Below are 25,181 nucleotides of genomic sequence, written 5' to 3' on the forward strand. Positions count from 1 at the left end.
CATACATTCCTAGTAGTCAGTCTCAAGAGTTCACACTGACTCTGCATTATAATCAAAAGTGTTCTGGCGCCAAAGCGCTATCTAGCAAGTAAGTTCCCCGAGGGCTGACTGGCTGGAACAGTCTTGCATGCACCTGCAGGGTCGGAGGGCATGGAGTTCCTGAGCACACCCCCACTGCTCTTGCTTAAACTAAGATGAAACAATGCCAAAGAATGCAGCACTCTTAGTCTGAGTAATTAATGTATTAAGGCACTTACCAAGTATGAAATAAAGACACACAAATATATGAAAATAAGCATTTAACTCAAGTGAAGTAAAATATGTGTAGAAACAGAAATAATCACAGCATTTAAACAATCACAGGCAAAAATGTGCAATATATTAGCAGGGAAAATATGTATAAGTCAAAGAACTAGAATTAAAATGCATCACCATGGGGTATAAATCCATCATCCCAGCCAGCACCAAGCAGGCAAACCCTCAACAGCTGAGGCAGGAGACCTTTTCCCAAATGATATTTTCCTGAGCAGTGCGTCCTTTCCACAGGTGGGTTCCTACCTCAGCTCCAAGCTTCCTACCTTTTTTTACCTAACTCGAGGAGAAGATTCTAGTAACCTCCCTCCCTTCTGTTATGAAATTCAAACGCTGGCTGTACTTGGCCTGTGTCGAAAACACGCAAGGGAATGGGCCCAGGCCCAGTGCGCATTCCAGAGACAGAGCTGTGAAAACATTCTCAGACAGGTATACTCTAATCGCATCCACATCTCCCATAATATGTTCTAGCACAGTAGGACCCTGCTCTGGTGAGAAGAGCGAAAATACATTCAGTGTGGAAAACAAGCTCTGTGTGGAAAATCCCTGCACCGCCACTGTGACGGCACCTGAAGCTAAAAATAGAGTCAATGGTCAAGATGAAGTCGGCAGTCAAATACACATAGCATTACAGGAGTGCTAGCCCAGCAGCGGCTGGTTCAGTTGAGTTCACTGCACACATCCCAGGTGGGCTACGCTTGGCTGTCCTAGAGTTCCTCACATGTGGTTGTGCAACTGCAGCGACCCTAGGTTCTTAATGGTTCCTCCTGGCAGGGTAAGTCTTTGGTCCATCCAGGGTGGGTAGAAGTACTGCAAAGGTCCTGATGAGGATCCTGTCTCTTGGTGTAGGTCTGTGTGTCCCCCCACAGTGGCATCACTTCTCTGGTGACGACACTGAACAGGTCACATTTCTTGCTGGTCCCAGTGGGCCCCTTTGACTGACATATGAGGCCACCATATCTCTACTGCACACAGGCTTTGACCTGATTGACACTGCAGATTCCTCCACGGCATCCCCCTTTCATACGGGGTCGCTGACTCCACCTCGCAGGGGCTACCGCCGACTCCGCATGCAATCGGTCTACAGGCAGCCACTCCTGGTATACTGGTTCACCGATTTCTCACTGCACACAGACACTTGCAAAATTGGCACAGCGATGATCACAGTTCATTGTGGCTGCCCCTCCTGGCATATGGGTCACTGACTCCTCACTGCACAGAAGCAATTACCAGATTGGCAAACAATGTCCACAGCTCACCTCACAGTGGCCCTCCTCTGGCATACGTGACTCGCCAACTTTTACATAGGCAACTAGCCGATGGGTGCAGCAGCTGTTTCCTCACACCTTGCAAAGGGAGCCCACTTGACGATTCCCCACTGGACCTTGTTCCCTCTAACACTCTTCTTCCTCACAGAGCACACTGGTCTTGGCAAGCTGCTGCTTCAGCCTCCATGACAGATTTTCTTGAATTTCCTTGGTGATGTCCCCTTACGCAGCTGGGAGACTGGAGCCTCAATCTCTCCTTCTTATAATCTGTTTCCAAACACCAAATGTGATTTAGAGTCCGTGTCTTTGAAGTTAATGTTCGGGGTCTGCTTCCTTTTGACGTGCCCACTCTTTTGTCCTCTCTTCCTTTTGAAAGTGGTCAGTCACAGCAAGAGTGACCAGAGTTCACACCCGGATGTCAGCCACAGTGATGTGTATCAAAAGATTAAGCCAGTGCCTCAGCCCTATTCTCCAGCGTGTCCCACCAAGCTTCCAGCTAGGCTTTCATCACTCTGAGGGTAGCACTTTGGGCACCACTCCTGGTCCATAAGGCAGGTCTGGGTCATGGCGCACATGCATGATCTGGGTTTGCCTATGAAAACAAAAAGCAGCATTAGGGATCCAAACATCAATACAGTTAGGGCACTCAGAGTAGGGATGCACATCCATTACCATGCAGAGGACTTTTCCTTCCCAAACCCCTGCAACAGAACACTACCTAATCTCCTCTCACTCAGCTATTACGCCCGCCTACCATCCACATGAAATCACCTACCATGATAACTAATGCTCAAGCTTAGTCCTATTAATTTATTGTACCACAAAAAAACTGGACTGAGAGCATGATTGTATTTTGCTAGAGCACGCAAGACTAATCCCATTAACCAAAAACATTTCATAATACTGAATTAACCACTAACCTTGACTTCCGAAGCTTCATGCTTCCATTCTAAAGCATTTCTATGCCTCATGAGGCATGGTAAGCGCAATATAAATGCAATTACAGTACAATACAATTAAATATTTATATATATTGTACTTGGCATCCAGGCAATGTTTCCAATACCAGATATACATATATATTCAAGTTTGCATCTGTTTCTGTTACAATGGGAATTTGCCTTTAGGAACCGTTATGTTCAGCCAACATATAAAAAGATGTGGCTACTTTTAAACAGGTTTGAGGCATTCACTTGCCTAACAATGCTGATATTGGTAAGCAGGCTAATAAAAGAAATTCCTGCAAGTAGGTGGACACTTTGTATTATAACAATGATCTGAATGCACACATAAGTGTGCCAACTGCTGGGCCAGTGTGCGCTCAATTGCACATGCCCATAATATTACAAAGTCCAAGACTGACCAGGACATTCCACAGTGTCTGCAGATTATGCAGCGACAGTCCTGTACGAGCCACAACAAACAGTGCCTATTTCCCTGCTCCCTGTGTTCAGACAAGGTATGGTGTCCTTGGCTACAAGGTGGAAGCTTCAATTAACATGGCTCACAAACTGTCCTTGTGGCTAAGCAAACAGGCATTGGTGGAGTCAATAAGCTTAGTTTGCATTTTGAACCCTAATATAAAAGGTACTGTATGCTGTGTATATTGTATCAATGACAAAGAATGCAATGCATGATGATTCAATGTACTAAAATAGTCCCTCATGCATTACAGTGCAAAGGAAGCAAAGTGATATATCAAAAGGCCAATAGCATGAGATAAAAGAAAAATACTCCTCTGGTTGGAACCAAAGCTCACTATATGCTTATTTTGAAAAACTGGTATCAACAGGTCTTGCTACCTAAAGATAAGGTGATCCAGGTAAGCTGGTCAGCCAAACTATTCCCTCCCCTTCTCCAAGCTTTGGAGATGAGGCTAGGCTGGAGCTGATGGCAAATCAAGATGGACATATATTTATCTGGGCCAGCTTAACCCCCAAAGTACTGGGCAATTCATTTTCATAGCTACTTTACTGAACGGAGATTGCTTTTTGGGGATAGGTACAGACTGAACTGTGCTTCACTTCTGCAAACACCCAATTAGTAGATTTCAATATGTGTTCAATCTATGCACTTGTTTGCAGAAATGTACCATCTGCCAAACCCTTACAATCACTTTTGTCTGTAGCGATAGGTAAATCCTCTCAAATGAGACACTGAAATCTGTTAAAAAAAGGCAACACAAATTTGTTTTTGTTAAATATATGAACAAACACAGTGCATGATAAACCGTAAAAAATTGGAAGGTGCACGCGGGTTGAACCTTCACCTGCAGAAAAAGGGTACACACAAAGCAGTCTTTTACATTCATAATCTCTACATATTCCTTTAACATTTTATTTTGAAATCCATTACCTAAACTTTTCCTATGTGTCAGTGTGTTATGTTTCACTTTGTTATGTACTGTAGTTAAATTCAACCTTTGTGGAGATGTATCCCCCCAGAGAGCGTAGGCACAACAAGTCAACTAAGGGCCCGATTTAGATTTTGGCGGAGGGGAATACTCTTGCACAAATGTGACGGACATCCCGTCCTCCGTATTACAATCCCATTACATCCTATGCAGATCATAATACAGTGATGGGATATCCGTTACGTTTGTGATAGAGTATTCCATCCGCCGAGATCTAAATCACGCCCTAAGACTACTAGTATTATAAGTAGAACAATTAAACTTATATTATTTTTATAGCAACTGCTGTATTTCACTGTCTACTGAGACTGAAACCAAAGTTATAGTGAAATTCAAAAAATTAAACATAACAAAAATTGTATTTAAAGCAATAAGGTTTTCTTCTCTCTTATTTGAAAACAACCACCATTTTCAACATTTTTTCCATTAGTTTCTCTCCGTTCATGCTCTCAAGAAAATATTTTCCCCTTCTACATTTGAATCAGTATTTCTCACATTAGCAATATCTTTAACAATCTTTTCGGGATCACCTTCAAATGTGTATTGGCAATTTTTTATCAAACTGTAGATCTCTGGTTCTAACTCTTTCTGTTCCACAGATAATGTTGCTAGATATACCATTTCAGGTGATGCATACTTTTCATTTGGAGTTCTCTTTCTTGCTGATCTTTTAGCAACTGGCGATTCATTTTCACTGTTTTCAGAATCTAATTCAATTACTTCAGACTCTTCATTTATTGACTTATCTTTCTTGTTGACAGTGCTTTCGTTTCAATGTTCTTTACAATGACTTGTTTTCTTCAGCTTTCTTTTTCACCTGAAATTACCGTTTAGTCTTCTCCATTCATGATGGATTTGATCAATTTCAACTTCTGGATTCACTGTGAACTGCTTTCTTCCTCTGGGGGTTGTTGTCACTCAGATTTTTTGTTGTTTGGATCAGAGACTAATTCTTGTTGCTGCCACTAATACCTTTAACTATGATACTGCAACAGTTCCTCACTCTGATACTCCCATTGACAACGGACAGCACTACTTGTACCTTCCCCAGAAGTTTCACTCATCAACCTGGACGTCGGTAACCTCATTATTTTTACCAGTTTCACCCTAAGTTTCACTTTCAAAATTTTCATCCCCCTCCGGATCCACCCTGTGAACCTGCGATGGACTCTGAATCAGTGGTTGTTTTCACCACTTCTTCATCCCCCATCTTCTCTCTTTTTGTGTGAGTGGTGTGGATCCACCGTGGGATTCTGGCACAATTTACAGCATTGTCCTTCCTCAAGATCACTTGGTACAGCCCCTTTCAGTGCTCAAGACAATTTTTCCTCACTATCCAGTTGCAAGGGCTCAGATAATTTCACTATACTTATTTTGTGGCTTCTGTTGCCAAGTTCACCTGGTGAGAGACAGCTTTCACCATATCAAACAGACCTTTGAAGTAATCTAGAGTGATATCATCAGTAACTGAAATTAGTACAGATGAAGGAGTATAAGCCAACCATTGCGCTGCCTGTGACCACTTCATGGGCTGACAGACCAGTCTTTTTGTCAAATGTACATTTATTGCTCATCAAAACAAGAGTAAGAGGCAACTTAATATAGCAAGCCATGCCCAGGTATTACGAGATTCCAATAAGATAGATTTACCCCTCAAACCCCAACTCCTTGCCAACACGAGAGCACTCACCACTGGGTCTTCTACCTCCTCTTGCTGGGACACTTCTGTTGGGAAAAGAAAAAATCCACTTGAACACCAAGGTCTACTGCTAAATAGCTTGTGTTGCCTCCCTCAGCTGCTACATACCCAAGATCGCTTGGCAAGCAAACCAGCGGTGTCTCCTGCATTTTTCTCAGGCTGAGAATAATAACAGCAGCTGCAAAAGCATGGAAAGCTGGGCCTCTGCTTGCAGTAGCAACGAGTGAAAACACAGCTTATTTAACATAAGTGGGACCTTGCTTAAAGGCCCAGTAGAAGCTAATGAACTGCTTTGCCACCTCGCTGGCTAAAAAAAAACAGCACTGGCACAGGCAAACTTGCCAGTATAACAGAGAAGCAGAGCAATACTCGGAGCACAAGATGCCAAGAAGAGCAAGAGTGAGGCAAGCATCCAATGCAGAGTCTCAGTGCTGAACGATGCTTGCACTGAGGGCGTCAACAGCAAAAAACTTGGTGGATGGAATGTTTGAATTAATCTAAGACTCTGGCAGTTGCTTTGGCCGTCCCCCAATCCATCATTTTTCACCCACCATGCCCACTCAGTTTAGACCCAGCCATATGCAAATCAGTTTGGACCTTACTCCTATGGGAACAGTCCAGTCTGACCTGCTGGGTCAGGTCGGCCCTGAGCCAGAAATAAACATCCCACAACTGGTGTGCAAAATAACAAGTGACTGGGATGGACTGATATTGGGATGCAGCCCGAGTAATTACTAGTGGCTGAGATTAATTCAAGCATTCCATTCATCACTTTTTGTTATACTTTAGTCATTCAAACATCTGGCTGCTTCTTACAGGAAGTATGTCATTTCATCAACATTGTATGTTAATAATCTGTTTGAATCAATTGTACCGCTTAAAATTTCTCCAAATAATTTTTTTTGAAATCCAACATTTGACCACAACTGTATTAACAGGTGATCATCTGAATTTGAGGAGAAGTATCTGTGCTATTAGTCAACCATGCTGTCTTTTCAGTCTCAGATGGGACACTCGCTATTGTACTCACATCTACAGACGTGTTTTTCCCTGTACTGGTACTGTTCTACTGTCCCCTGCTGAACCTGGTGCTGTGACAGAATCAGGTCCTTGTTTCTATATCCCATCAATATATGGAGGAAGTCTGGAATTTAAAGGTCATTCAAAAAAATATTCTCCTCATCCAAGTGATGATTCTTTTTATCTCCCTCTTCAGATCTCCTTTCCTCTTCTGCCTCTTTGACTATCACAGGAGAAATCCTCACTCCCTCCATCATATAATCCCTCCAGCATTTTTCCTGTCAATCCCATTTCTTTTCTAACCATTGTCTAAATGAGCACTTCACTTGCTTTGTTTTCTTTCTCAGTGGCCATTCAATCCCATTTGCTCAGCACCTCAAACTGTGTGGGTCTAGGCAAAAGCTTTCTGTCAAACATAGTTTGCCTCAGGAAATCCAACTTTCTACTTTTAAAGGTATGCTCTAAAGAAAACTAAGGGGGTTATTACAACTTTGGAGGAGGTGTTAATCCGTCCCAAAAGTGAGGGTAAAGTGACGGATATACCACCAGCCGTATTACAAGTCCATTATATCCTATGGAACTCGTATTATGGCTGGTGGTATATCCGTCACTTTAGGGACGGATTAACACCTCCTCCAAAGTTGTAATAACACCCTAAGTCTTTATAAAAAGCTGTATAATCATGCCATTCAGAAATCAGGCACACATAAACCCAATGAGTGTCATACTTTTGTATGCAGGCGTTCCTAAAACAGGAAACTGAAACTTTGGGCTTTTTGCAACACAACACCCATTATTTTTTTTACTCAAAACAATCCAAAAATCACAGAAAATAACTTCATGAACAAGAGCCAATCCCAGTGCAGCTCTGTTAAAAGGTCACCCTTTCACAGTCCTGCTCTGTCAGCAACCAAGCAATGACAGTGCAGATCTGTGGCTGACTAACCAAACACAGCGTGACTTCTCAATGCATGAGAGAAACTACAAAACCCTTTTCCTAATTAACTTACTCCAAATAAAGCAAAATAAACCTTGTTTGCCCGTCCCAAAATAGGCTGAAATAATCCAAAGGTAAAACAAGCCTCAAAACAATAGAAAACAAGAGCAGCACCCTTTCAGTACTGTTTGAACTTGATCCACATTAGGCAGACCCCTGTCCAGGGGCAATCTACCCATGGCTAATGCATTTACCCCAGTGCACAAAGGCCCAAAAGACACCAACTTAGATTAGACATTTAAACAATCTCCTAAAAAGGAAAACTCATTAATTCAGAATCCATATCTGAGTGTATGCGGTGCCTCCCAAACCACACTACCTTATACAGATACGTAAACCACAATATCTTGAGATCTTGGACTTTAATAGTCGATAACCAAACCAATCAGTAATAAAACAAACGGTTATAACACAGAATCACAAATAGGAATAATAGATCAAACCAGTGCGCAACCACCAGTTTGAACCCAAAATCAGCACTGCATGGCCACGCACCTCATTCATGGCATAGCAATCCAGCTCACAACTGAAGCTTCAGCAATGTGTCATGTCCACCCCAGAAACACTCCCTATCAACTGAAACATTCTACCCGGTTTACATTTACAAGCCAAATTACTCAGGAACAGCACTTCAAGTCAGGTGTTTCGCAAAATCCCGACTCAAGAAACTCCATGAGGGAAAATCCACTACATCTATGGGCAGGACAAAAGTGGAATCACCTGTAGCAAAAGAAGGGGCTCTTTAATGTGCAACCATCCTCTGTTACCAAAGATTTGTGGGAGCAAATGAAGGGTACACCAAAATGGAGGTACCCCAAAACATTTACCTCAACCAGACTTCCCTATAATTTACAGGATTAGAGACAATGTTAATCCTCAATTTCATGTGACAATGTATCCCAGTGTTAAGGCACCTCTTAAAACACTATGATCAACTAAAATATAGTCCATATACAATTTAGATTGAATAAAATTAAGTGAGCCCAATAAATAAATGAGATCTAGGTCAATGAAAAGATAAAAAGGTTTTATTACAAAACTCAAAAATAAGCAGTATAGACGTGATGCTATGAAGGGTTATACAGAGTGTGCAAAATCAAAAAGTATTACAAGTTCCAATGGGCATCAAAATCAGAAAAGGAACAGGCAGCATCTCTGGTATAACAGGAAAATCTTCAAGCTCACTTCCAAAATCAGGGATTTTTAATACATTATTCTTGCATAGGAAGTAAGAACTTTTGCAGAATTGTTGTGGTGTGAGCAAATGTATCATTTCTTTAACAAATCAGATTACATGAAAAATAAACACCATTACCTTAACACCTAAGCACTATCTCATCGGAAGATGTTCAAACAAACAAGTTACATTCAATGTCACACCATTTGAATGAATAGATTTTATTTACATCCGAGTTACAGTCACCATGAACAGAACAATAACAGCAAAAATTATAATTGCACATTGCAGCTTGACTGTGTTCTGCACAGGTAGTTAAAATGGTGACTGCACAGAAATGTGACCTAGTTAAAATAATGAATAAATATACTTCATAGAAAACTTGTTTAAAAAATATATGTATCTATGTAGTATGTAAATGTGAAATCATGTGTGAAAAAGCACATCGCACATGTGTTAATGACGCTCAAAAATATAAATCCATAAATGTCCTTTACACACTTTGTGGTTTAGATACTATTCCATCTTCTGTTACGGTCATCCCTTCCAAACTCTTAAAGACTGGGTGCTGGATTTTTTGAGGTACGCAGTACTCATAGATGCAGTGCTGAGACTGCAGAGTCTTTCCTGCTTTTAACTTAACCTCCATTCCTCCTCTCTGACATTTATGTGAATTAACATATCTGACCCAGCAATGTCTAACTCATTTTTGCATGAAAGTGAGCAGTGGTGGTAGCAGTGTACTCAGTGGAATGTACAGCCTCCTCATACCAAGTTGGTGATGTGAAAACATCTTGATGAACGTCATTGTATAACAAGCATTTGTAATGCGATGGGTCTCGCATCTGCTTGCGCTAGAGCTATTATCGTTGTGAACTCCTAACCGGATTTTCTTGCCACATAAATTGAAAATGAAAAGTAGTACATTTTCACATAAGCGAGTCGATTCAAAGCGCCACGTCATGAGCTTGAAGGAGACACATAAAAGGAAAAAGAAGTTTGCTCGCAGTCAAACGTATCAGCAAATGTGCAATTACCTACGTAACAGGGTTGATGTCCAAGGTGGTAACCAAACCATCCCTAGAAGGGACAAACGTAAAGCATTTACCAATGATAAAGGATTTTTGAAGGGCAAGCCCAGGAATGAGTGATAGTGATTGGCATGAGGTGGGTGTGGTTAAAAGCCCAAATAGATAACAACACGTTGGAAAAGCAGCACTTATGCACTGCTATGCTCAACCTAAAAATGTTGAATTGTCATGCATGTACAGTAGCTCGGTAGACTTCTTTTTAGTTTGTTTGCTTTGAGTGTCGCATAGTCTTCCAGCTGAACATCTCCGTTAAAACTACCTTTTATGTTATAGATCATGTCCGTTGGACTGGGAGCTTTCTTTACAGATAATGTTGAGCATTAGAAAATATGTCTTTGCTCGATTTTGGATAGTTGAAGGCCTTTTTAAATCTGTGCCCACTTGAGCAACTGAGGGCATTACTTTTAATCTTATCTTTTTAAAGCACATTAGTTCATTAAATTGAAAGATATATTCTATAATACAAAGAATAAGAAGGAATTTGAGTGATTGTTCTGCAGAAGTTCAAATGATACCCTTCTACCTCCAAAGTCAAAAGTCACCAATCATGGGTAGGTTTATTTATTTAGTTGTGAGTAGCAGAACTACTTTAACCAGGAACGTTGTACATAACATCGGTGATGGTCCACCAGTAGCAAATGTGTGGTATAGTGGAATATTGGTGGAACAAGGTAATATATGGTAGAATGTGGCAAAGTACAAACGTGATGGTTGAAGACAAATAGGACAAGTGACTTAGCCTATCATTAGCTAAAAGCATACATGCAGGGAATTCTATGTACATATTTACGGCTGGTTGGAAATTAACTGGTCAGTATTTTGTTTTTTTAACATGACTTTTCTGTATGATTTTTGTTTAAGTCAGAGGACATGTGTGGTAATGAAAGTAGGGAGTGAGACGGAGAAGATTAAGAGAAGATCAGCAATTTATTTATTCTACAAGTAACCAGGTCGGCATCTAACTGATCAGGTAAAAAACACCCTGAAGGCTAACTCATTAGCATTCTGAGCGAGTCCAAATGGGATAAATAAACACCGGGGGTAAGGGAAAGAGAAAGTGTACCGTGGGCAAGACTGGGGAACTTATTACAAAACATGACCTAGGAATATAATGCGTTCCTTTCCACAAACGAAAATGCAGGAGAGGGCAGCACAACAAGTAGAATAAGATTAATCATCATGTAGCAACTTCCTGGAAGGGATTCTTGAACTTGAAAAGTTCCCAACACCCACCATCAGTTACAGACTCATAACTCAGAGGAACAAGGCTGATGGCACTGTAATTAATAGTCTAAATGTTCCTCTGCTCCAGAGAAAGTCTGTCTGAATTTAGAGGGGATGCTGGGAGTGTCAGGAGCTTTCAAAATCATTAAGCACATTATCAGCAACATCCTCATCAAACATTGAGTTGGCTCATGGTACATCACACTTCCTACACAGTCTTTTCAAACTCTAACACTTGCTATCCTGAGTGAAGTCACGTCCTTCATTGATCTTCACTACATTGCAATGCTTAGAAAATGCACTTCCTCATCCCCCTTCCCCTCATCTTTAGCCAAATGGATTCTAACATTATCACCAACTTTTACAAGGAATTTAAATACTTTGTGCAAGGAATCATACCTCATTTTAGATTCATTTTGTTTGGTCAAAACTTTGGACTTAACCCCATCTTTGTCAATCTATTTAGTTTCTTACATAGAAGTTGGGTACTTAGTTTTCAGCTACCAAGGACAAACGAACGTGGTGGGAGGTATGCCCTTTTGCAATTTGAAAGGTCAAACACCAGTGACTGAATTGGTTTGTAATGAGGTAAGCCTGCCCCAACATTCCACTGCCCCTGATGTCATAGCATTCTTCTTTTACATACAAACCAATACATCACTACACATCCCCTTCCCTTAAAAAAAAAAAAAAAAATCACAACAAAAAACAAGAAAAAAATATAATAATATGTATATAAATAAATATATATATTTTTATTTAATCGCACACAAAATTTTCTAATACCTTAGGTTTTCACAAAACCCTGCCGAAACAACTTTTCTTCACTTCACCACAAGCTACATTTTTATTCTGTTCACGCTCATTCACATTACATTCAAATTCTCCCATATTAATACGAGTCTGGACACCTTCCTGACAGCCCCTAGCTCCCAATTCCCCAATAACTCGAGAATCTTTGTTACCATCAATATCACACTCCAACCACCAATATTTGTTATTATTACCTTCCAGCAAATCATACTGCACAAATTGTTGTTTGCAAGGCTTAGCAATAGCAACGCGACTCATGTGACATACACTGCCATCATCCAAAATGACAGTATTTCTCATCACTTTCTTAATTCTTATAGGCTCGCCAAACTTGCTCTCACCTTTAGCCACTTTCCTTACGGATTTCACTCTCACCCAATCTCCCACATTCAAATGTGCTTCTTTAGTGCCATATTTATTATTAAAATATTTCTTGTTCTTTTCTTGTGAACTCTTTATGCACTTTCTTACATGTTCCTTGCTCCAAAGTACTTGTCTGCTTCTTTGCATCCAACTAGGGTTAATCTTCGAAAATGGAATTCTACCTCGCATTATATCAAACGGACTTTGACCTATTGTCTCATGAGGTATCACTCTATAAGCCCATAACATTTTCCTTAACTCAGAATCTATATTACTTTTGTTTCCATGCTTTGCAATTTGAATGATGCCTTTGAAAATCCTATTTATACGTTCTACTACAGCATTCCCTCTGGGATAATATAAAGCTGTAAACCTTTGTTCAATACCAGTCATTTTAGCAAAAATTTTCATTTCCTCAGATTTAAATTGAACACCATTGTCCGTCAATAAAATTCTGGGAAATCCTTCCCTCAAAAATATTTCCTTCAAAAAATTAATCACTGCCTTGGTATCACTTTTTTGTAACACAGAAAATTCAATCCACCTTGAAAACAAATCAACTAAAATCACAATAAACTTTGAAGTCCCATCATGCCACGTAATAGGACCCATAATGTCTAAAGCAACTTCTTCCCATGGTATATTAGGACAACTTGAAGAAGAAATTGGCGGGTTAAGTGTCTTTTGAGATTTGTCACTATTCTCACACTCCATGCAGTCACGTACATATCTCTCAATTTCTAAATCAATTTTTGGCCACCAATAAAGTACTTTAATTCCTCTTTTGGTGCGAGATATTCCTGAATGACCTTCATGTCCAATAGCGATAAGTTTATTTCTAATACCACGGGGGGAATAATCTTCCCACCTCTACACACAAAATCACTTTCAATACTCAATTCATCTCTCACTTCCCAAAAAGCTCTTAACATATCACTGCTTCGCCGAACATCACTTTGTTTTTAACTTCTTTCAACACTTCGTCTTTCTCATACTCCATGATCCATTCTTCTTTTTGCAATCCGCTTTAAGTATTCTCATCAAACACACTAGCTACACACCAGTCATTCCAAGGATGTTGATCCAACTCTCTTAAAGGTAAGGACATTCTACTTAAAAAATCTGCAGTAACATTTTTTACCCCAGGAACATACTGCACTTCATATAAGAAATCTTATAGTCTCATAGATAGTCTAGCTATTCTCGCAGATGCTCTACATAAACCTTCTGTAGTTAACAATTTACTAAGAGGCTTATGGTCAGTAGGTATGATGCATTTTTGCCCCCAAACAAATTTACAAAAGTGTTCTAATGCCCATACACATGCCAAAGTTTCTCTTTCTTTTACAGAGTATTTTTCCTCTGTGGGAGACAAAGAACGGGATGCAAATGCAACCACATATTCTTTACCCACATTGTCACTCTGTGTTAATACACTACCAAGGCCCTTACCACTCGCATCCGTAGTGATAATAGAACAAGCTTTTGGATCGTACCCATGCAACATTGGAGCACTCACAATTGCATTCTTAATTTCCTGAAAAGCCTTCTGACAACTTACATTCCATTCAAATTTCACTTTGTTTTTTAGTAACAGTCTCATTTGGTAGGTTTTAGCTGAAAAGATTTCTACAAATTTCGAATAAAACTCGGCTAGACCTAAAAAGGATCTCAAATCATCTTTAGATGTGGGGCATTCTTAATAGCTTCCACCAACTTTTTTTTTAGGTCTTATGCCTTCATGATCAATCTCATGTCCTAAATACGTTACTTTTCTCTGTGCAAATCTACATTTACTGATCTCTGCGGTCAAACCTTTTTCTTGTAAGATGTTCAAAACATTCCTCAATTCCTTATCATGATGTTTCTTGCTACTTCCCATAACTAAAATATCATCCTGAAAGAATGTAACATTAGGCAAATGTCCAAATAACTGCGCCATCAACCTTTGAAAGACGGCAGCCGCCGACGCCAAACCAAATGGCATACGTTTGAAACGAAAACAACCCCGTGGTGTACAAAAAGTTGTAAGATGTCTGCTATGATAGTCCAACCTAACCTGGTGGTAAGCAGACGACAAGTCCAAAGTGGAAAACCATTTAGCATCTCTTGTGGTAGACAACATCTCATCAATACGAGGCAAAGGAAACTGATCTACTATGATATTATTGTTCAAACCTCTCAAATCCACACACAAACGCACTATGCCATTAGCTTTACAAGCAACAACCAAAGGTGAAACCCACTCAGAAGCTTCAACTGGTTCTATAATCTGTGAATTTTGTAACCTGTCCAACTCTTTTTTTACCTCTTCCCTGACAATAAACGGAATATTCCATACCTTATGAATTTTTGGTTTGGCATCCTTTTTGAGTCTAATCTGATGTATAAAGCCTTTCAGTTGACCTACTTGCCCATTGAACACTCCTGGAAACTCTTGTGTGACCCATTTTTTTGTGTCTTCTTCATCACACATTACTAAGACTTGCTCTACACTGTCAGGATCAAGCACAATATGCAGTTTTTTTGGTCTTTCCAGCCTAATACCGACGGACCATCCTTAGCCACATATAATTTACATACGGCTTGTCTTTGCTTAAATTTGAATACCAGCAATCTAAAACCAATAATATCTATTCTATCACCAGTGTAACTTTCAGGCGAAATGTCAGAGGTTTCTAAATGTTCCCCTAAACTATGTACAAAATGCTTTTGCCATGTGCATTCTGAAACAATACTGTATGGGGAACCAGAGTCTGCTGCCACCTGCAGCATAACTCCCCCAAATGATACTCAACACAAGGGTTTGTTTGACGTTTGTCCTGAAATGTTCAAAACCACAGTTTTGTGACCACTCAGTTTTTAATTTACGTCTTTATCACTGTCATCAGAACAGTCTTCCACCACTTCCTTAATGCAGGCCACTTTACTGTTCACCTTCTTCATCGGTTTCTTCCTACACACCCTAGGAAAATGGCCTACAATTCCACATTCCAAACACTTAGCATTTTTAGCTGGACACCCATAAAATTTTGCAGAATGAAAGGAACTCCCGCAACGGAAACACTCATTTCTGGATCGATCAGGCATGTTAGATTTTTGATTCTTTGCAAAAGTTTGATTTTTCTCTTTTTTAAAGTCATTATCCCGCTTATCCATGGACCATTTGTTGTGCTTGCGATCACTAACTTTGGCAACGACTTCTTCAAAGTTCTTATCCTGTGCCAAAGTGATTTTCGCACATCTTTCGGATAATTCTGCTTTCTTCACTAAAGCAATAATATCCTTTAGACTGGATTCGCCTTCAATCCACAACCTCTCTTGAATAGATTTGTTTTTAGTATACATTACAATCTGGTCCCGTACCAGTTCATCATGTAGACCAGCAAACCTACATGAGCTAGCTAAATGTTTTAAAGCAGAAACGTAGCTCTTTATGTCCTCGTGTTTCTCTTGTTTCCTGTGGAAAAATGCGTGACGAGTAACCGCAATGCAAACAGCAGGAGAAAAATTATCATTTAAATCCAAAGTAGCACTTTGAAACACATCTTCATCGCCTCTATCGTGTTTTTGTAGTTGATTGTAAATACGAAGACCTTCAGGGCCTAAACAGTGCATTAAGATCCTTTTTTTTCTTTCAGCAGAGATTAAACCATTGCAATCTTCTAAGTTTGCGATGTAATTCAAAAAATATTCCTTCCACTCCTTCCATTGTACAGCTGGTTCACCAGGAGACGCTAAAAATTCCTTTGGTGTACTCAACTGCAAAGAAAGCGACGTCCCTGAACCAGAAGAATCTCCACTCGAAGACATAGTGTACTAAAAATTATAGCTGTAAAATATAACTCTTTAGCTTACTTCTTCAGCAAGACATGTATCTCCGTTATATTAATTTCTGTTAGTTTTCCTTTGTGCCGGATAAACTTCAGCAATGAAGTTGCTAAAAAGTTAAGAATAGTAAAAATAATACCATGTACTTAACATTAAAAGGGCGCTGTTCCTGCTCACATGTAACTTCCAGCGCAAGAACCAGCACGTTCACAAGACATTGTTTTTAAGCATTATGTTGTCCAGGCAACCAGTAACCACGTGGGGGTGCACGCGAGGACCGACGCAATGAAAAATCTAACGTTTGAGCAGTACACACGCGCCTCAAACAAAGTAAACAAACGGCAACTGTATTAGAGAAAGAGAAAAATAAAAATAAATGAATAATAAAAAAAATAACTTCCCTCACTTGCTTAAAATAAGTTGCCTTTAACAAAGCAGGTCCGAAAATAGCTGCTCTCCAATCCTCAGTCTGATGTCTGTAGCGTTGCCTTCCAATAATTGCAGTTTTCTCAGTCCAATGCTTGCTGCTTTACGATCCTGCTCGTCGCCATGTGAAGTAAGTACACTGGCTCTTCTTGTTCTTTCCTTAAAAGTTTATTTCCAGTTATAATGTACAGACAGAGATACATGCGCTCGCCATCCCCAAACCGGCACAACTCCGACCTTTCATATGAAAACATTCCAATCCCCAGTCACAGCCTGCCCCAACATTCCACTGCCCCTGATGTCATAGCATTCTTCTTTTACATACAAACCAATACATCACTACAGGTATCTATTAAACATTCCACCTGGCCCTTGCACTGTGGATCGTAGAGTGTAGTCGTTATTTGTTTGATTTGATAGGTGCACAAAAAAAAAGACATTTCTGAAGAAGTAAACAGCACTCCGTTCGGCACCCAACAGAACCTTTAACTGAATCCTGGAATGCTTCCTCATCAATATTCTGGGAGAGTCCTAATGGGTTAGATAAACAGAAGGAGAGGGCAAAAAAGGGTATAGTGGGCAAGGCAGGTGAACAATATATAAAAACATGACTTAAGAATATAACAGCAGGGAGTCTGGAGCCACTGATATAGGAGATACATTATTAATTTAATGTTAGGCCCAGAGGTTACAGCAACCTACGTTAGGACCCGTCAGGCCTCCATCCTCCCTCCAACTGTCTATCTCCTAGGTTTCACTCCTGACCACACACTAACATTATGACGTTATTCACTCTTAGCTGTTCAGACGCCAGCTCAGATAAACAAGGAATGGGACAAACCGGATACTGCAGTAAAGAACAAAGTCAAGAACTAGGTTGTGCCTACCTTCTTACAATGGTCCACGAAGTGTAAGGCTTGGATCCTCCTCGGATATGAAGCCCCACCACCACATGTGTGCACGCTCACAATGGTAGCTCACACCATTTATTCACACAAAACATGCAGTCATGGATGCAGAGGCAAGCGACAGCCAGGGCACAGAACCAACGAGCTTCCAGTCATCTCATCCCACTTATGTCTACACACCCAAGGAACAAGACAAAAACACAAACACAAACACAAAGTTTAACACCTCACCTTAACTCAAAATTCCCATAGCCAGACTCCAACACAAAACCTGTCCTCACAGCTATGCTCATACACAACGTTCCCAGACTTCCACCCCACTTACTAAACTATATAGCACAACAGATTCTATGTCAGGACCGGAGCCTCACACTATGCAATAACTTTCACCATTTTATTGCTCAGCAGCCACAAAAAAAAACAACATTAAATACAGTAAGGACTACAAATCCCACAAGTCTTTGTATTTAAACTTTCAACCATGTAACGATAGAGTCCTCCTTATAAATTATCCACCAAGGAAATTAACTTTCTCCACTACTCAGCAGCCAGATAAGTGCTTTTTCTTGGTGGTTTTATATGAATGTTTTGCTCTATTTTAAGGGCTTGTTGCGCCCTTTATATGCGGTGTGGCTTAGTACTGTTATATTTCACAAGTGCTTACTGTAGGTAGTGCACCTGTCAGAGGGCACCTATCAATGAGGCTCTGCGCGGCACAATAGCAAACAGACACAGTTAGAGGGAGTCTAATGGGAGCCAACTGAACTGCACTGTCCCAGCGGTTCAGCTCTATTATAGAAGTGGGCCCTCTAGAGGGTGCTGCAAGCAAGATCTCAGCATCTGCATACAGGTTCCCAGATACCAATTTGCAAACAAGTAAAAAAAGCTTAGCACCAAGGCAAGGACTGTCAACCCCCCCCCTTTGGACACCTATGAGACTGCGCACAGCCTTTCTGAGAGAGTGCCTTGGCCTTACAGGAATCTGATTCCCAGCCTGAGGTGATCCCCGGTGACTACGATTCCTACTCACCATAGGTAGCAGATGACAATGCCAGGGAAGACTCTGATGATGAACCAGGTTCCAGTAGACTGGTGACTGGAGGCTAGACATTCAGGGTATGTCACCTCCGCTCAACAGAATAGGTTCCTGCTAACAAGGTCGCAACATATGTGGCTACCCGCATTTGCAAACCGATGGACAATACCCACGTTTACAAACCGATGAACAAGGAACTTAGAGGGTGCCTGCAAGCAGAGTTGCTGAGACCGTCTCTAGCATACAAAGTGGCTTTTGCCCCCAAGATTGATGGGAAAATGGCGACCTTCTTAATAATATTTATCAAGGTCCTGAAAAAGGGTCTGGACCGGTCCTGAAGAGCCTGCCAGGATAAAGTTCAGCCAAGCCAATCCTGACGCTGCTATGAGCGGTGTCCAGATTGGCCGCAGGGCAGGCTGGGAGCCTGTGCCTGCAGTCTGAGAATAAGCGGATGGAGCAGTGCGGCACGGCGAGGGAGGCAAGTGTACATTTTTAAAAAATCTGAATTTACCTCCCCCCTCCTCACGAGCCGCTCCTGCATGCTCAGCTCATACTGGAGCCTATAATGGTACTGTATGGGCCTGATAACAAGAATAGGTGTTATTTGTTGCACCTGGTAAATAAGGATACAGCAGGGTCGTTAATTTATGGGGTGAGATAAATAGCACCTATTATGAGTTTCTACGGAACTACCTGTGGATTATGGCGTTTAATGCACCGAAATCCACATGATAAAAGGTAAATATCTTATGCTTTTCTCTGTTAAATTTCGGTTTGACCTGATGAAATTCGACAAAAGTTGAGTCGAGTTTGCTTTAAATAGAACAGACCTAGTAATTCCAACCTATGGGTCAGAATTTACCGAGCAACTCTAAATCAGGTTTAAGTGTTTTAGTGCACTGAGTATTATTCTATGCAATACCAATGCAATTACGTCCAATCCATATGCAGAATAATCAGATTTGTTTTTAAGTCGTTACCCAAGTGTAATAACAGACGGCTCCACAAACTATCAGCATCTTAACTATGGTGCAAAACACGTGGTCTGGGCCAGAAATGCAAAGACAACCCTGTTGTTTGTATTAGAAGGGTCGGCGCCATGGGGACAGCCATACCACCTCTTACCCTGAATATTGTTTAGTTCATTTACCTGCACATCCTAGTGCATTATGGAGTAGAACTTCTAGCTGTAAAAGTGTCTTGCATTATATTTTCCTTCCATCATGCGTTGCATGTTTAAGGACCCTCAGTGTGGTTGTTTGTTGCTGGCTTGAGAGGTCATTATGGATAAATCTTTCTGAATGCTGTAGTTCCACATTTGTATGTGATGGCTAGGTGGAGAAGGCTTCAAAGCTAGCAGGCTCCGATTTATGAGTCAGGTGGTGTGGAATTACCGGATGGAATACCGCTCTGCCTGTTTCTGGGGTGTTCCCAAGCCCAGTTTTCTCAGATGTAGGAACACTGAACCCTATTTTACGCACTTGTAATTCCACCTGCAAAATTGCATGACACCTTGGCTGCAGCAGCTTCCCCTGTCCCACTCCTTCCCACACTCTCGCTCGGGCCCTACACCACACAGAGACTGCAACATACATTTACCATCTACTTGTAGCTGGTAGTACATGTATTTGTTAAACCAACGGAATTGGAATTGTGTGGTTTTACAAACAGTAATCCAGGTGCACGCAGTTATTCCCCACTCCATAGGGTTTAACTCACAAATTCTACTGTACTGGTGCAGTGCTCCTGCACCTAATGTAAATTTTCTTGACCAATGTGCACTGTGACAGTTATATACAACTTAAGCCCTGAGTGAGTTGAAAGGAATCCATAATGGCCGATATCCGGGAAACCTTTGTTTCTTCAGTTGATGAAGACCTCTCTAAAAATTTTGATCATTCTTGCCTCTCCACGCCATATTCTATCAGCAATGATGAAATCCTCATGAAGTTGCATGGCTAGGAAAATTGGCTGAATCATAGGCACTGTTGTACAGTTTTGGAATGCTGTGGGGTCACTCGTTCTCACCCAACAGTAAAGAAAAAGCAACTGCTTTACAATTAAACACACTTGGTGATGTTCCCTTGGCTTCTCCACACACATTCCAGTTCATTGGTATATGTGTTAGAGGCCTAGCTGAGGTAATCGCAGCACAAGTTTATTTCCCAAATGTATGAGGGTGATACTTTGTCTGGCTGCAAGGCAATGTTGAACAGTAGTTCTAAAGCCATAGCGGTCTTCTTGAGGTATATATCACCAGTGCTTAATTTGTGCAGATGGTTGTGGGCAACGACATTCACACTCGTTTTTGGGAAACGAGCCTTAATTTTAGTTACCAGGGTTTGACCCTGAGACGGTAGAAAAGTCAATGAAATTAAAGTAAGCAATGAAAAAGACCCCTCAAGAGTGAGATAATGATAACTCTTTAGAGGGATGGAAGAAAGAGACATGAGGTGGAATTGTATTTGGGACCGGGTGCAGTTGGCAGCCGATGGGTGCGTGATGACTCCTCTGCCAGCCGCCCTGTTTCAGTATTTTTCCTGGCTGAACAGCTGACCTCTGTCCCTGGACACAAAAGGAGGAGCGCCATGAATGATTTGGATCGGTTGCAGAGCTGTGAGGAACCAGCACTGACAAGAGAATACCTCAAGGGGCATCTTAAGGATTTTGCAGGCCCCTATTTTCAACAACTTTGAATTCCCGATCTATTTTCAGCTAATTCAAGCACATTTAATTATACAACATTTCAGAAGAGGTAAAAGGAGGAAGACAAATGAGAGGAAGTTATTTATATAAAATCTGCAAGGTCTCACCCATAATCTTTAACATCCCTCCTTTTTTCGATCTTACCTTGGACTGTCTGGGTCCATATATGCACACTTGGGGCACCATTAGCCAGACCACTGTACGTCTGGGGAGCATTGGGCAACATTAAAAAAAGGTGGGAGTTTTCAGATTTCAAACATTCTAATTAGCATAAAAATTATGACACACAATTACATCACATGCTCTTTAACGTGCCCATGAGAACACAGGAAATGGCCACACGATTTGAGATTGGAACAGACCACAGGAAAAGACTGAGGTCTTTGATTCTCAGGAAATCACTATGAGGTGTGTGGGCTAAGTCGAACTTAAGGCTCGCCGTGGAAACTTTAATTTTTATTAATTTTATCTTATTAACATACAGAAGAAAAAAACAGTCCCTTCACAGCATCATAACAAAAGAAAATTGTCATCATCTGCAATATCAGCGTACATGTCGCGTAGGAAAAATCAGATAGGCACACATTAATCGCTGTAATCCAATTTACCCTTTTAACTACCCAATCCATTATTGGTGACAGAATCCGTACCAACTACCACAGGGCAGCTTCTGGTAGTGATGTGATGGCATTATCCTACCACAAAAAAAGGGGACAACAGCTGATACAAACAAAAAAGGCAGGTAGGGCATACAGCCAGGCATTAGCAATCATTCACCCTTCTGGCGTAGATGCCAACAGACAGAGGGGGGTAACAACACAGTCGGGCTTTTCCGGTTATTTCACTCACTCGACTTGGGCCGCTAAGAAGTTATTCAATGGGGCCCAAATATCTTTGGGTCTAGACCCTTCAGGCATCAGGCTCCAGTAGACCGTGAGCTGATCATGACAAAAAGCAGCATCGCTTAACCATTTAGAACAACGCGGCACTCTCGTCCCACCCCTGCACATGGCCACTCTACGCTTGGCCAGCAGCAATAGCAGGCCCACCAAGCGCCTATGCGTTACCCGAAGATCCTCCACGTACCCAAGCAGCGCGGTTCTAGGATTGGCAGGAATCTCTGTTCCGACCATTTCAGAGATTGCATTAAAAACTGCCACCCAGAAGGCGTGAACATCCTTACACTCCCATGCTAAATGGGAAAAACCAGCACCCAGCGCCCGACAGCGTACACAGCGCGTATCCTCACGCAACCCCAAGGAGTGCAACCACACTGGGGTATAATATAGTCTGTGCAAAAAATTAAAGTGCAGCAATCTAAATCTATAATTTGGTGTCAACGCTCTCATATGCGCACAGCAATCGTGCCACTGGACCTCCGGGATGGGCACTCCCAGGTCCACCTCCCACGCGAGCCTAGACTGTTCTCGGAGATTATTTCTCTGCTCCTGCATACAGTTATATAATTTGGTAACCAGCCTATTAGGCGACTGCGCTCAGCAAAGAACCTCCAGTGCACGGAACCCCACAGGTGCCTCCGCCGAACCACGCAGGCGATTTCGCAAAAAAGAACAGACTCGGATAACATACATACGCTGAAGCGCCGTGCACTCGCGGTCAGCCAGCACCTCAGATACTTCAAGCAGGCGACCCTCCGCCATCCAATCTTTCATCTTGGTCAGACCAGCATCTCAGAGAAACCCACGTACTCCACCGTCGCGGTACAACTGCCCATCGGCTATCGCCATGACTAGCAGAGAGGGAGCGAACGGGACCGCGACCCCGGACCGCCGCATCAACATACCCCACGCCCGCATCGTGCATGCCACCGTATCAATCCCCCGCACCCGGGACGGAACACGCCTACCAAATGCCAGAGTCAGGTCATCCGGCCATACAGAGTCGCTCTCAGGCGCCATGTGCGGCAAATAACGAATAGGATTCAGCCAGTAATACGCAAAATGCGCCTGAGCACAAAGATAGTATAATTCCATATCTGGCGCAGCAAGCCCACCCAGTTCGAACGGCAGCGTCAGCCTCTCCCAAGAAATGCGTGTGCGTCGGCCCGCCCATACCAGACAGACAGATCAGTGCCGAGCGCAGACGTTTTAAGTAGCCTCTCGGGAGCGGGAGAGGAAGGTTCAAAAATAAGTACAAAAACTTCGGGAGGACCACCATCTTTGCAATAGCAATACGCCCTATCAATGATAACGGAAGGGCCCGCCAAGTCTCAACCTTCCTCTCCAGCCAAGTCAGAGCAGCGCCATAGTTAGCCCGCCACAGCTCCTCCACAGCGCAACTCAGCTGTACACCCAAGTACCGCACCGGGCCATCTGCCCACACCAGAGGGTGTCTAGAGTCTCACCGTGGAAACTTAGTAGCCGATGAGGACTGCAACCTCATCCAGTCTTGCCATTTGCTATCCACTGTTTAGTTAATAATCTTTGCACTGCCTCCCTCCAGTTCTATTTCTACCCTACAACAGTGGGTTATTGAGTGTACCCTTTCCAGTCTTTTCATTACTCAGACTCCTTACTCTCAGACTCCACATGGTCAACCTCTTCATCCTTCTTCACACAAGTACAGTAGCTCCATTGTCATTTGCTGTGCCTATAGGAGGAAAATGAATTAAAGAAAAAAGTCAATCGAGAAAAAAAGAAAGGGATATAAAGGAGCTAGGATGGGGAAAGAGACTATAAGACAAGCCACGGGGAAGGAGAGAGAATGAATGAAATCAAGTAGTGGGGTTAAAGGACAGAGGAGCAAGGGTAAGGGAGGGATGAGTGAGCATTAAACAGGATAGGAATTAAGTGAAGAATCTGATATAATCATGGAGATATGGAGGGAAGGGAAAGAAAAAAAAAGGAAAAAAAAAAGGAAATTGATGGAATGAGAGGGGATATTATAGTCACGAAATAGGGTAGAAAAAAGGAGGGACAAGGAGGATCAGAACTGAAAGCAAAGAAAGGATAAGAGAGCAGGAGAGACAGGAAAGTCAAATGGCATTTCAAAGAAGGAATAGTTGGAAGTGTTCAGAGTGCCACTGATGCCTGTTGTAAAGCTTTGAGTATGTGGAGAATGCACTATGCAGCAGCTCCAAGGCAAACTACATTTCCAATTACCTCTCGAACTCTCACGTTGCATGAAGACGATGGTTGCCATCTAGGATCATCGGGTGTAACTTTCCCTGTACTTCACGTCATACTTGCTGGGCAGTCGTGCAACAATGCTGCTGCAGCTTGGACTTAGAACAACTGACCTTAAGCATTGAGACCTTCAGAAAATGTTTGTATTTGTACAGAGGCTGATCCTGTGAGGGGGAAATGTTCATGTTGCACTTCTGATAACACATGATGTGTATATTATTACGCATGAAGTGGAAGGAATTCCTAGCAAGTGATATAGTATTGCTAACAATAAGAACCATAGAATATTAATGCCAGTGAATTACTTTGACTTGCACTCACGTCACGTAGCTACTAAGCTAAAACACATAGTTATCAAGCTTGAAGTAGCTATCTTATCTACACAGAAGGGTTGGTGAACATATACAAACATACTCAGTTTGTTTTGCTTCCGGTTAAGGCATATTAGCTCCATTCCAGAACACAAAGTTGTTTACATGAAGGTACTTCTAAGATATATACTTTCCACTTTTAATGATAGATGCAGACTATTCACGGAAGGTGAGTAAGGTATCTCCTATTACTTTTTAGATACCAACGTCGCCCTGTGGACATCATTCCCAAGCAAAGTCAGTATGGTGGTATCTGGTGTCTCATGCCATTTTCCTTCCAATTTTTTTCTGTTGACCCTCATGTTCTTATTGTATTTGTTCAGTGATGGAGGTGATGAGAAATGAAATAGTGCATTGTGCCCAATGAAAACGTTTAAAGT

The 25,181-nt window shown here is 41.7% G+C and overlaps 1 protein-coding gene across 5 annotated transcripts in view; it reads right to left on the minus strand.

Moving 5' to 3' along the window:
- Positions 1-227: 227 nt before the first annotated feature.
- The window catches only part of LOC138296685 (piggyBac transposable element-derived protein 4-like), a 43,649-nt gene continuing 18,695 nt past the window's right edge, over positions 228-25,181 (minus strand). For 2 of the 5 annotated variants that reach the window (XM_069236045.1, XM_069236044.1), the window contains exon 4: positions 228-2,172. The gene's annotated coding sequence lies outside the window, so the exon portion shown is untranslated. Of the gene's footprint in view, positions 2,173-5,683; positions 5,719-17,479; positions 17,715-23,820; positions 23,895-25,181 lie in introns of those variants that run through there. The other 3 variants (XR_011203882.1, XM_069236046.1, XR_011203883.1) reach the window with 3 other exon arrangements.

This window comes from Pleurodeles waltl, chromosome 5, assembly GCF_031143425.1.
Source record: "Pleurodeles waltl isolate 20211129_DDA chromosome 5, aPleWal1.hap1.20221129, whole genome shotgun sequence".
Lineage (NCBI taxonomy): Eukaryota > Metazoa > Chordata > Amphibia > Caudata > Salamandridae > Pleurodeles > Pleurodeles waltl.